This window comes from Anomaloglossus baeobatrachus, chromosome 3, assembly GCF_048569485.1.
Source record: "Anomaloglossus baeobatrachus isolate aAnoBae1 chromosome 3, aAnoBae1.hap1, whole genome shotgun sequence".
Lineage (NCBI taxonomy): Eukaryota > Metazoa > Chordata > Amphibia > Anura > Aromobatidae > Anomaloglossus > Anomaloglossus baeobatrachus.
Genome location: NC_134355.1, coordinates 381,106,864 through 381,119,819, shown reverse-complemented (window position 1 = coordinate 381,119,819; position 12,956 = coordinate 381,106,864).

The following is a 12,956-nucleotide window of genomic DNA, read 5'->3' as shown; positions in this document are numbered from 1 at the left end:
AACATGAAGAAATGGAGGACGAACTGTCCATGGACATGGAAGACTCAGCAGATGAGGGAGAACTTGGTCAAATATCAGTTGAAAGAGGTTGGGGGAAGATGTCAGAGGAAGAAAGCACGGTTAGCACCTCTATGCCACAAACACATCACGGACTTGGTCTGAATGGATGCGCAAGACACATAAGCGACTTCTTGCTGCACTACCTACAACATGACCCTCGGATTGTCAAAATTAGAAGTGATAATGACTACTGGGTTGCCACACTATTAGATCCCCTGTACAAGTCCAAATTTTGTAAAATAATTCCAGCCATAGAAAGGGACGCACATATGCAGGAGTATCAGCAGAAGTTGTTACTTGATCTTAGCTCGGCTTTTCCACCAAACCCCCGTGGTGCACGGAGTGAATCTCCCAGTTGTAACTTGACAAACATGGGACTGTCTCGTCATCAACAGTCTAACAGTACCAGCAGCACCGTATCTGGTGCTGGTAACAGCAATTTTATTAAATTGTTTCATAATTTTTTTAGACCATCCTTTGCAAGGCCACAAGAAACAAGAAGTCTGACACATAGTCAACGGCTGGAAAGGATGATACATCAGTATCTCCAAATGAACATCGATGCCATGACTTTGCAACTGGAGCCTTGCTCATTTTGGGCTTCAAATCTTGAAAAATGGCCTGAGTTCTCCACTTACGCCTTGGAGATCTTGTCGTGTCCAGCTGCCAGCGTCATCTCAGAACGTGTCTTCAGTGCTGATGGGTGTGTGCTGACAGATAAGCACACGCGTCTGGTCAGTGACAATGTAGACAGACTAACGTTCATCAAGATGAACAAGTCATGGATCCGCACGGACTTTACTACCCCTGTGTCATCCTGTGGAGAGTAAAGGCTTGTGGATTTTGAATGTGCTTGATGCAAATCTACCTGTGAAGTGTACAACTGGGGCACAAGTTCTGCCACTGAAAGGGTGTCTGTGTGGCCCAATTTTTGGAAAAAAGGGAGACTCTGCTTGGAGTAACCCTTGCGGTGTTTTTAAAAATGATCCAAGATGAACAGATCTGGGATCAGCAAAGACTTTGCTACCTACCCCGGTGTCATCCTGGGGACAGTTAAGGCTGGCGTATTTTTGAATGTGCTTGATGCAAATCTACCTGTGAAGTGTACAACTGGGGCACAAGTGCTGCCACTGAAGGGGTCCCCATGTGATGTTTTGCATGATTTTAGAAGGGCATGCCATGCCTATATCTGTGTCTTGTACTCTTTTTCCTCGTCAAGCTGTTTTGTTTTCACATGAGAATTTGTTCTTGTCACTTTCCCATGTGTTTGTGTTGTCTAGGGTGTTGAGGGTGTTTTCTAGGTGTTTTTATGTGTTTGTGATTGCCTCCCATTGTTCCCTATGGAATTCGGTTCGTCGAACAGTTCGCAGAACCGAACTCGAACGCGGCCACCGGTTCGCTCATCTCTACTCATGACTGCTTGGTGTCACCGCCAACACCGGAAAACTCTCACAGAGCCTGCTACACGCAATATGATTCACACATTTACAGTAACAAAGTTACTGCAGAATTTCACAAAACATCTGAACAACCCCTTTAAGCACATGCAAGTGTAGCCACAAGACTTAGAATATCTGCTACTCTCCTGCATATCTAAATATATAATTGCCTTATTCTGTCTGTCTGTCTGTCTTGCTCCAAAATTGTGTCGTTACAGTGACATTGTGTCCTTACAGTGACAACCGTCGGATTGGCCGCTGGGTTCGGCCTGGCCCCGCCCCTCAACACGGATTGGCCGCTCGGCTTGGCCTGGCCCCGCCCCCCCGCATGGATTAACCATTTGGCCAGGCCCCGCCCCCCGCACACGATGCCCGCTAGGCCTCGCCCCCGCATGTGATGCCCGATAGGCCCGCACACGATGTCCGCTAGGCCACGCCCCGCATGCGATGCCCGCTAGGCCACGCCCCGCACACGATGTCCACTAGGCCACGCCCCCCGCATGTGATGCCCACTAGGCCACGCCCCGCACGTGATGCCCACTAGGCCACGCCCCCACAAGCGATGTCCACTAGGCCACGCCCCTGCACACAATGCCCGCTAGGCCACGCTCCCTCACGCTAGGCCACGGCCCCTCACACTATGCCCGCTAGGCCACGCCCCTCTCACACTATGCCCGCTAGGCCACGCCCCCTCACACTATGCCTGCTCGGCCACGCCCCCCTATCACTGTACCCCCTCGGCCACGCCCCCTCACACTATGCCTGCTCGGCCACGCCCCCTCACACTATGCCCGCTCGGCCACGCCCCCCGCACACGTTGGGCACCTGTACACTCCCCTCCAGGACAACTCCTCCCATTATACTCCTCTTTCCCCAGGACTACTCCTCCCATTATACTTCTCCTATTATAATCCTCCTATTATACTCCTCTCTGAGGGGTTCGCAGCATGGGGGATGGAGCACGATGGGGAGTGCAGCATGGGGGGTGGTGCACGATGGGGGGTGGACCACGATGGGGGGTGCCCAGAATGGGGGGATGAAACACGATGGGGGGTGCGCAGCATGGGGGATGGAGCACGATGGGGGGCACCCAGAATGGGGGGATGAAACATGATGGGGGGTGCCCAGCATGGAGGATGGAGCACGATGGGGGTTGCGCAGCATGGGGGATGGAGCACAATGGGGAGTGCAGCATGGGGGATGGAGCACGATGGGGGAGTGCAGCATGGGGGATGGAGCATGATGGGGGGTGCAGCATGGGGGGTGGACCACGATGGGGGGTGCACACCTCCCCCCAAAACACACACATACCGCCACACACGCACCGCACAACACACCACACACACACACACTGGGAACCACAAACACCGCCCTACACAGACACGCACACACACACAGACAATGCTGCACACACACAACACACAAACACCACGGCACACACAAATATATGAACATACCATGCAACACACACATTGCACAAAACATACCTCCCGCCAAAACACACACACGTACCCCATACACACACACCCACACAAACTGCGCAACACACACAGCACCACACACACACAACGCTACAGACACACAGCGCTCCACAAACAATGCAACACACAACGCATTACACAAACAATACCACTCTCACACACCCCCACCCAGACAACACCCAGAACATTTACAGCGCCCTACACAAACACTTGGCAACTACACACAACAACATCTATATATATAACAAAAATCATACATTAACTACACAATAAATTCTAGAATACCTGATGCGTTAGAATTGGGCCACCTTCTAGTATGTCTAATAAAACTCTAAGGGGAGACTAAAGGCCACTTTACACACAGCGACATCGCTGGTGAAAGCATCCGCCCCCGTCGGTTGTGCGTTACGGGCAAATCGCTGCCCGTAGCGCACAACATCGTTAGTCCCCGTCACACATACTTGCCTAGCAACATTGCTGTAGCCGGCGAACCGCCTCCTTTCTAAGGGGGAGGTTCGTTCGGCGTCACAGCAGCGTCATTAAGCGGCCGCCCAATAGAAGCAGAGGGGCGGAGATGAGCGTCCAGAAGATCCCGTCCATCTCCTTCCTTTCTCATTGCCGGTGGCCGCAGATACGATGTTGTTCCTCGTTCCTATGGTGTCACACATAGCGATGTGTGCTGCCGCAGGAACGACGAACAACCTGCATCCTGCAACAGCAATGATATTTGACATTAGAACGACGTGTCAACGATCAACGATAAGGTGAGTAATTTTGATCGTTAGCAGTCGTTCGTGCATTTCACACGCAATGACGTCGCTAACGAGGCCGGATGTGCGTCACGAAATCCGTGACCGCCAACGACATCTCGTTAGCGATGTTGTTGCGTGTAAAGTTCCCTTAAGGTCTAAGAAAGTAATAGAAGAATCCATGAGAACTAAACCAGTTTTTAATAAACTGGTGTATGGTATCATCATTACTACAGTATTGCATTTTTTTAATTCATGGCTGTAATAAGGATGATGTATCTTTATAAGTATTTTACTATTGCTATAGCTCCTATTTTATGCAAGACTCGTTTGTGGAAAAGTTTGTTATATTTCTGCAATGCACTTAGTGTCATTTGCAACGTACAAAAGAAAACATGAATTGATACAAAACAAAGAACAAATGAATGAGGCGACAGCTTCTACAGCTAAATGAAACTAGACCTTTGGGGTCAATTTAATAAAGCTAAAGAGATGAGAGACTGCATCTTTATGACAATCCATGTGAAAATGATGATAGAATTACTTAATATGTGCAGTAAATGTAACTGGTTACTTCACACAATTTTGCTACAACATTTTTGAACAGGTGGAGAAGGTATTATTGCATTTAATTTTAATTAAAAAGTATTGACATACAGTATCTGGCATAAAAGGTCTTCTACTTACATTTTTCACTGCATGTGTCACGCTTCCCGGTCCCCGTGCTGCGCTCCCCGTGCTGCGCTCCCCGTGCTGCGCTCCCTGGTCCCCGTGCTGCTCTCCCCGACTCCCGACGGCGCTCCCTGCTCACCCCTCCAGTTCCCGGTCCTTCCCTCCACGACCTCCCTGCTCCCTCTCCCTCGCCTGCGTCCTCCATGTGTCCTGTTCCCTGCTCCCGGCGCTCCTCTGCTTCACAGGACACTCTGCTGGGCACTCCTGCTTCCTCTGCACCATTTCCTGCCCTGGCTTCTGGCATACGGGCCTCGCACATGCGCATTAGGGTGCGCGCGCGGTCACTGATCCTCTCTTAAAGGGCCAGCACCCAGAAACAGGACATTGCCTATACAGGTACAGGTTATAAGAGGATTCCCCTTCCAGGTGGGCGGGGCCTGTTCTACGTGTTTAGTAAGCTAGGAGTTCAGGTCCCCCTCTGTCTTGTCTGATATTAACCCTTGTCTGTCTCATAGAACCTATCCTGCCACGCCAACCGGTTCTAACCACGCCAGCTCCAGAACTCCTCTCGGTGACTGCCGGCTGATAATCCACCACCTCTTCAGTCCCGCCAGTCTACAGTCCCTGGCTCCGTGTAGTGACCTACCATCTTGCTCAGCTGGTTTCGGATTCCGCCTGACATCTACCCGGCCTCTGACCCTGAGCCTCGTCACCTGGACTACATTCTCTGTACGGACTGTCTTGCTACCAGGAGTGCTTTGGCTGCCGTGCATCAAGGCCCTTTGGCGGTGTGACCGGCCTGGTTGCCTCACCCTGGGAATCCGGTGTACGGTCTAGTGTATCCACCACCAGGTCCTAACAGCTAGAACAGGCCATGGATCCCGCCGAAGCACTAGCATCCCAGCTGGCTGGATTGCAGCAGGAACTGGGACGACAACGTGAGATCCAATCCCGCATGCTAGCTTTCATGACATCAGTGGACACCCACCTGAATACGCTGCAAGCGACTGCCATGTCTCTGGCTACTTAGTCCACGTTCGCAGCTCCCGTGGCATCTTCCTCGGATACCTCTAAACTCCGTCTGGCCTCTCCACCCCGGTATGCCGGAGATCCTAAGATCTGCAGGGGATTCTTGAATCAGTGCTCCCTCCACTTCAAGCTGCTTCCGCACCTCTTTGCCTCTGATTAAGCCAAGGTGGCGTTCGTGATGTCCCATCTAGAGGGAAAGGCACTGGCCTGGATAAACCCCTTGTGGGAGAAGGAGGACCATGTGACCACCAACATCCAGGAATTCCTGCAGGCTTTTCGTACCACCTTTGACGAACCCGGACGCGCCTCCGCGTCCGCCTCATCACTCCTCAGGCTACGTCAGGGGACTTTGACGGTGGGCCAGTATGCCATCCGCTTCCGCACCTTGGCCTTAGAATTAGGGTGGAACTATGAGGCCCTAACCGCCGCCTTCTGGGAAGGACTCTCAGGTCTTATTAAGGACGAGCTGGACGGCCGCGATGTTCCTTTCACCCTGGATGCCCTGATCGCTCTAGCAACCCGAGTGGACCTCCGCTTTCAGGAACGATCCAAACAGGTGTCCCGCGAGAGGCGTCCGATACGACACTCCTCCCCCCCGCTGAAGTCCACCGTTCCCCAGTCGGCGTCATCTGGCAATCCTGCTCACGAGCCCATGCAGATCGACCGCCTGAGGCAGTCCGAGCAACGCCAAGCAGAACGGCTCGCTAAGGGCCTCTGCTTCTACTGCGGAGATGGTACACACCTGCTACGTTCCTGTCCAGAGAAGCCGGGAAACTCCAAAGCCTAGGCTTGGTAGGAGAGGCCACCCTAGGTACTGGGACTCTCTCAGACCCCATTACATGGACTGTTCAGGTGACAACGGAAGAGACACGGTTCACGGCAGAGGCGTATCTCGATTCCGGGGCAGCAGGCAACTTCATCCAGCAGGCTACGGTGGACAAGTACCAGGTGCCTGTTAACCCACTAGAAAAACCCCTTGTGATTGCCTCTGTAGATGGGAGACCCCTCTCTGACACCATCTCGTTGATCACCAAGCCTGTGGAATTACGTATCGATGCCCTGCACACCAAGAAGATCACTCTCTACGTTCTCCCGCGCATGTTTCATCAGATCCTGCTGGGACTCCCATGGTTACGAGCACACGAACCGTCGGTCAGCTGGTGTGCGGGTGAGGTTACCCGATGGGGTCTCTCTTGTCATGAGAAATGCCTGAAATCCATACAGCCCATCTGACGACCTCCGGTTCCAGAGTCCCTACCAGGACTGCCTTCCACCTATTGGTCCTTCGCGGACGTTTTTGATAAAAAGGAGTCAGAGGTACTTCCACCATATCATCCCTATGACTGTGCCATCGACCTACTGCCGGGAACTACGCCTCCTCGAGGAAGGATATACCCCTTGTCCCCTGCTGAAACACGGGCCATGTCTGACTATATCACCGAGAGCCTGGCAAAGGGGTTCATTCGGAGATCTTCGTCTCCTGCCGGAGCAGGCTTCTTCTTCGTTAAGAAGAAAGAAGGTGACCTGCACCCCTGAATTGACTACCGGGGATTAAACCAGATCACCGTAAAAAATAAATACCCTCTGCCGCTCATCCCCGAACTATTCGATCGGCTCCGAGGAGCTCATGTGTTCACCAAGTTGGATCTCCGTGGTGCCTACAATCTGGTTCGCATTCGCTCTGGGGACGAATGGAAGACCGCATTCAACACTCGTGATGGGCACTACAAGTATTGTGTGATGCCCTTTGGCCTGTGTAACGCTCCGGCAGTCTTCCAAGAACTAGTGAACGACAAGTTCAGGGACCTCCTCTACGTCTGTGTGGTCATGTATCTGGACGACATCCTGGTCTTCTCTCCGGACCTAGAGACCCACAGAGAGAACGTGCAGCTGGTACTACAAAGGCTTAGAGAGAATCGTCTGTACGCCAAGTACAAGAAGTGCGTGTTTGAACAGTCGTCTCTTCCCTTCCTGGGTTACGTAATCTCTGACACTGGCCTGCAGATGGACCCAGAGAAGGTCTCTTCCATCCTCAACTGGCCCCCTCCTTCCTGACTGAAGGCTATCCAACGCTTCCTCAGCTTTGCTAACTACTACCGTCAATTCATCCCGCACTTCTCTGCTCTGATTGCACCTCTCTCTGCCTTGACCAAGAAGGGGGCTAACCCGAAGGACTGGTCACCTGCGGCCGACGCCACGTTCTTCTCCCTGAAGCGGTCGTTTTCTTCCTCTCCTGTTCTCCATCGTCCAGAGTTAAACCGACAGTTCACCGTGGAGGTGGATGCCTCCTCCTCAAGGGCCGGGGCAGTGCTCATGCAGAAGTCCTCCACCGGGAAGATGGTCACTTGCGGATTTTTCTCCAAGAGCTTTTTGGCGCCTGAACGCAACTACACCATCGGTGATTGAGAGCTACTGGCAATTAAGCTGGCTCTGGAAGAATGGCGCTACCTCCTAGAGGGAGCAGTGTACCCAGTGATCATTTACACCGACCACAAGAACCTGGAATACCTACGGTCTGCTCAATAACTGAACCCACGACAAGCCCGGGGGTCCTTGTTCTTTGCCAGGTTTGATTTCCAACTCCATTTCCGGCCCGCGGATAAGAACGTGCGGGCAGATGCCTTGTCCAGGTCCTTTGTGCCCGGAGAGCAGGAGGAGGAGACAGTCCAGCCCATCATCTGCCCCAGTAAAGTCATCCAGGTGGCTCCTGTCACTCTAGCTCAGATACCCCCTGGGAAGACCTATGTCTCAGAAACCGACAGACAGAAAGTCTTGCACTGGGGTCATGCCTCGAAATTAGCCGACCATGCTGGTCAGAAGAGAACATGGAGTACGATTGTCCGTCACTATTGGTGGCCATCCCTGCGCAAGGACGTTGCGTCCTTTGTCTCAGCTTGCCCATCCTGTGCCCGGAACAAGACGCCCAAAAACCTGCCATATGGTCTTCTTCTGCCTCTGCGAATCCCCTCCGTTCTGTCGCAACACATTGCAATGGACATTATCATAGATTTGCCCCTGTCCTCCGGACATACGGTCATATGGGTCGTGGTGGACCGTTTCTCGAAGATGGCTCATTTTGTCCCCATGTTTGGACTGCCTGCTGCCCAGGAGCTCGCTGACGCCTTCATACAGCACATCTTCCGGTTGCATGGCTTTCCCGCACACATCGTGTCCGAAAGAGGAACTCAGTTTACCTCGCACTTCTGGAGGGCCCTCTGCAAACATCTGGGCGTGTCTCTGGACTTTTCTTTGGCCTACCATCCTCAGTCGAATGGCCAAGTGGAATGAGTCAATCAGATCCTGACATCCTTCTTGCGGCACTACGTCAACGTCCATCATGACGATTGGTCCACACTTCTTGCTTGGGCCGAATTCTCCCATAACCATCACATCAGCGAATCCACCTCCAGCTCTCCCTTCCATGTCATCTACGGACTCCAGCCTTCCGATCCATTACCAGTATCCTTGGCTTCCGATGTCCCCGCTGCCGATTCCCTGGTCCGAGATTTCTCTGCTATATGGAACTCTGTCAAGACTTCCCTTGAACGCGCTTCCCTGCAGATGAAGAAACACGCGGACAAGCGGCGCCTGGACCCTCCGTGTTTCTCCCCAGGTGATCTGGTCTGCCTTGCTTCCAAATACGTCCGCTTGAAGCTACCATCGTACAAGCTGGGTCCTCGATACATCGGGCCGTTCAAGGTCATCAGCAAGATCAATGAGGTCTCCTACAAGCTGCAGCTCCCGGCCACGATGCGGATACCCAACTCTTTCCATGTCTCCCTGCTCAAAGCGGTTGTTCTGGGTTCCTTCTCCGCTGATGCCAGTACAGCTCCTCCTCCTATCGCTGATGATGACATCTACTGTATGTGGTAAAGGATATCGTGGCCATGAAGACCGTGTGGGGCCGGCAGTTCTTCCTGGTAGACTGGGCGGGTTATGGTCCCGAGGATAGGTCCTGGGAACCCCGGGAGAATGTGGGTACCCCCCTGATACGTGACTTCTTGTCCCGGTTGTAGGGAGGGGGGCGTGGGGGAGCGGGTACTGTCATGCTCCCCGGTCCCCGTGCTGCGCTCCCTGGTCCCCGTACTGCGCTCCCCGGTCCCCGTGCTGTGCTCCCTGGTCCCCGTGCTGCGCTCCCCGGCTCCTGACGGTGCTCCCTGCTCACCGCTCCAGTTCCCGCTCCTTCCCTCCATGACCTCCCTGCTCCCTCTCCCTCGCCTGCGTCCCCCATGTGTCCTGCTCCCCGCTCCCGGCACTCCTCTGCTTCACAGGACACTCTGCCGGGCACTCCTGCTTCCTCTGCACCGCTTCCTGTCCTGGCTTCTGGCATACGGGCCTCGCACATGCGCATTAGGGCGTGCGCGCGGTCACTGATCCTCTCTTAAAGGGCCAGCACCCAGAAACAGGATATTGCCTATACAGGTACAGGGTATAAGAGGATTCCCCTTTCAGGTGGGTGGGGCCTGTTCTACGTGTTTAGTAAGCTAGGAGTTCAGGTCCCCCTCTGTCTTGTCCGATATGAACCCTTGTCTGTCTCATAGAGCCTGTCCTGCCACGCCAACCGGTTCTAACCACGCCAGCTCCAGAACTCCTCTCGGTGACTGCCGGCTGATAATCCACCACCTCTTCAGTCCCGCCAGTCTCCAGTCCCTGGCTCCGTGTAGTGACCTACCATCTTGCTCAGCTGGTTTCGGATTCCGCCTCACATCTACCCGGCCTCTGACCCTGAGCCTCGTCACCTGGACTACCTTCTCCGTACGGACTGTCTTGCTACCAGGAGTGCTTTGGCTGCCGTGCATCAAGGCCCTCTGGCGGTGTGACCGGCCTGGTTGCCTCACCTGGGGAATCCGGTGTACGGTCCAGTGTTTCCACCACCAGGTCCTAACAGCATGCAAACCTATACATATCACATTTTGCACACATCAATACACTTTATCTCTCATATAGCAAGCAGTACTTGTCAGCAGCCACTAAACAATGTACATTGCTTATACAACACTACCGTTAAAGCTAATATCAACTCGTGAGTGGGGATGCTGTATATCAGACATCATTTCAGACATATATGCCAGGATGGGGAGTATATATAACAGGAAGGGGAGAAATATACCATGATAGGTGACATATTTACCAATAAGTGTCCCAGGATGGGGACATATATACTAGGATGAGGCATAGGATGGGGGGCATATATACCAGGAAGGAGACCAGGATGGGGGATATATACAGCAGAATGAGGGACATGTGTATACCTGGGAGGGGCCCGTGAAGGGGGTCATATATACAAGATTGGGGAGCATATTTACCAGGACGGTGTTCTGGATAGAGACATATATGTCAGTATGGGGGGCAAAAATATCAGGATAGGGGACATATTTATCAGGATGGGGACATAATTATCAGGAAGGGGACATATATACCAACATGGGGTTCATATTTACCAGGAAGGGATCCAGGATAGGGGTCATTGGTACATGATGAGCAACATTAGTACATGATGACCGGGGGGGACGGGACACTTATGTCTTTATAGGAATTAAAAAGCTACAAGAGCCCATACATACATAGGGGGGAGGGGGAGGTTCAAATTTTGCACCAGGGCCCATAGGACTCTTGTTACTTCACTAGATAGTACGTAGTGCAAAAGCAGCTATAATCCTGCACTTTTCCTATAGTGCTCAGCTCTGGGGCAGTAAATTCAAGTTTTAATTCTGTAGTCTGGTGGCAGAAGTTAAAATACGCTCTTGCCAAATAATGTATGAATTCCGTGCACTGATTTACATGCACTGTTGCATAGAAATCCAGTGCAAATATAATATAAATCAACAAGATATTGTTAGTGCCATGGTCACTGATGAAAAACCAGAGTACGTATATATCTATCAACTGCCCACTCTAAAGACATTGGATGCATGATAATATCTTTAGTCACACATATTAATTTTTATTTTTGTCTATGACTTTACAGACGCAATAGGAGTCATTCTTTGTCTCTAACTAACCAGAACAAATTGTATTACTTTATATCCTATTAATTTGTAGACATTGTAGGTTAATCTGTTCCAAGCGGAAATCAATGTACTGTACAAAGAGAAGCAAGGACAAATAATAAACACTATGGGCTTTGCATCTGATGTACTGAATATTGATTGAAATTTTGTCCTGCTAATTGCCAACTTATGTCCCTCACTTTACTGTAACAGATCCACGAAAAGTGGCAGTCACATGTAATTAAAATGTTTGACTTTTGCTATTATAGTCCCCCTACTTTTTAATCCCATTTATCTTAATTACTTTTTTCCAGTTGGAAATGACAGTCACATGACAAATTGCAAGAAAGTTACATGTACATGCTATTTTTGGCTTTAAGTTTGTCAATAAACACAATCTCAATGAAAGTTATTATAGAATGTGTAGAAAGGGCAAAAATTTGGCCTGAAGTAAATAAACCTTCATGTAGGGAAACTTTCCCTGAGAAGAACCATACCTGTAGCTTCAAAATCCAGAAGTTACTTTAATAAAACATTCTTTAAAGTAATTCACAAATTGGATGATCTCACAGGATGCTCATTAAAAAAGAGGGGCTGTGGGAGGAAAAACAGAACTGATAATTTAAGATATATAAATTACATATCTTATTTATTTATTTAACTGTGTATTTTATTTTTTTCAGGTATTTATAACCACTTATATTATATTAATCCTATCACTTATCACATACTATATACTTTACCAGTGTTTGTTTTTTCCTTGTTTACTTTGTCTTTGTTGTGTTATTGTGCATTTTGTGTGTGTAGTTCATGTATTCTATGTCTTCTGTATATGTCTGGCATTGCTCTGTGATCTGTGCAAGCATCTAATGTGCTTAAATACTTTTAATACAGCTGTGGATATCCTTGTCCAATCACGTGACTTGATTTAATAATATCCTGTTGTGGTGTCCATTGCCAAAATACACACAGATAGCATTCATCATTAAGGCTGGAATCACATTAGCCTATGGCATCCAATGCGAGAGCAATGGTTGCGATATGCTTATGACCCCCGACTCAGGTTCTGCTGCGAGCGTGAGCCGAGTGTCATGCGACTGTGACCCGATCTTGCGATTGGGTCACAGCTGCGAAGCTGGGGGCGGGCGCTGCGGAGGAGAGGAAGGGGTTAATCCTCCCATCTCCTCCATTGTCAGCCTGTGCGTATATCGCACTGAACTGGGATAACATGCAAGTGCAGTTCAATGTTTCTCTCGCACCCATTCAATTGAATGGGTACGAATTACACGGCTCTCGCAGACAATCTCAACATGCTGAGATTTTTATCCTAAGGTCAGCTTCACACTTGCGTTTAACTCGCACGAGTGCAATGCGAGAAAATCAATGAGGCAGCTCCCATGTGCTATTTTTTTCTCAGTCCAAATCGGACTGAGAAAAAAATCGCAGCATGCTGCGTTTTGGTAAGTTTCTCGCACGAGTCTCTTCAATACAAGTCTATGGGTGCGTGAAAAAAAGGATGTCACACGGACGGCACAC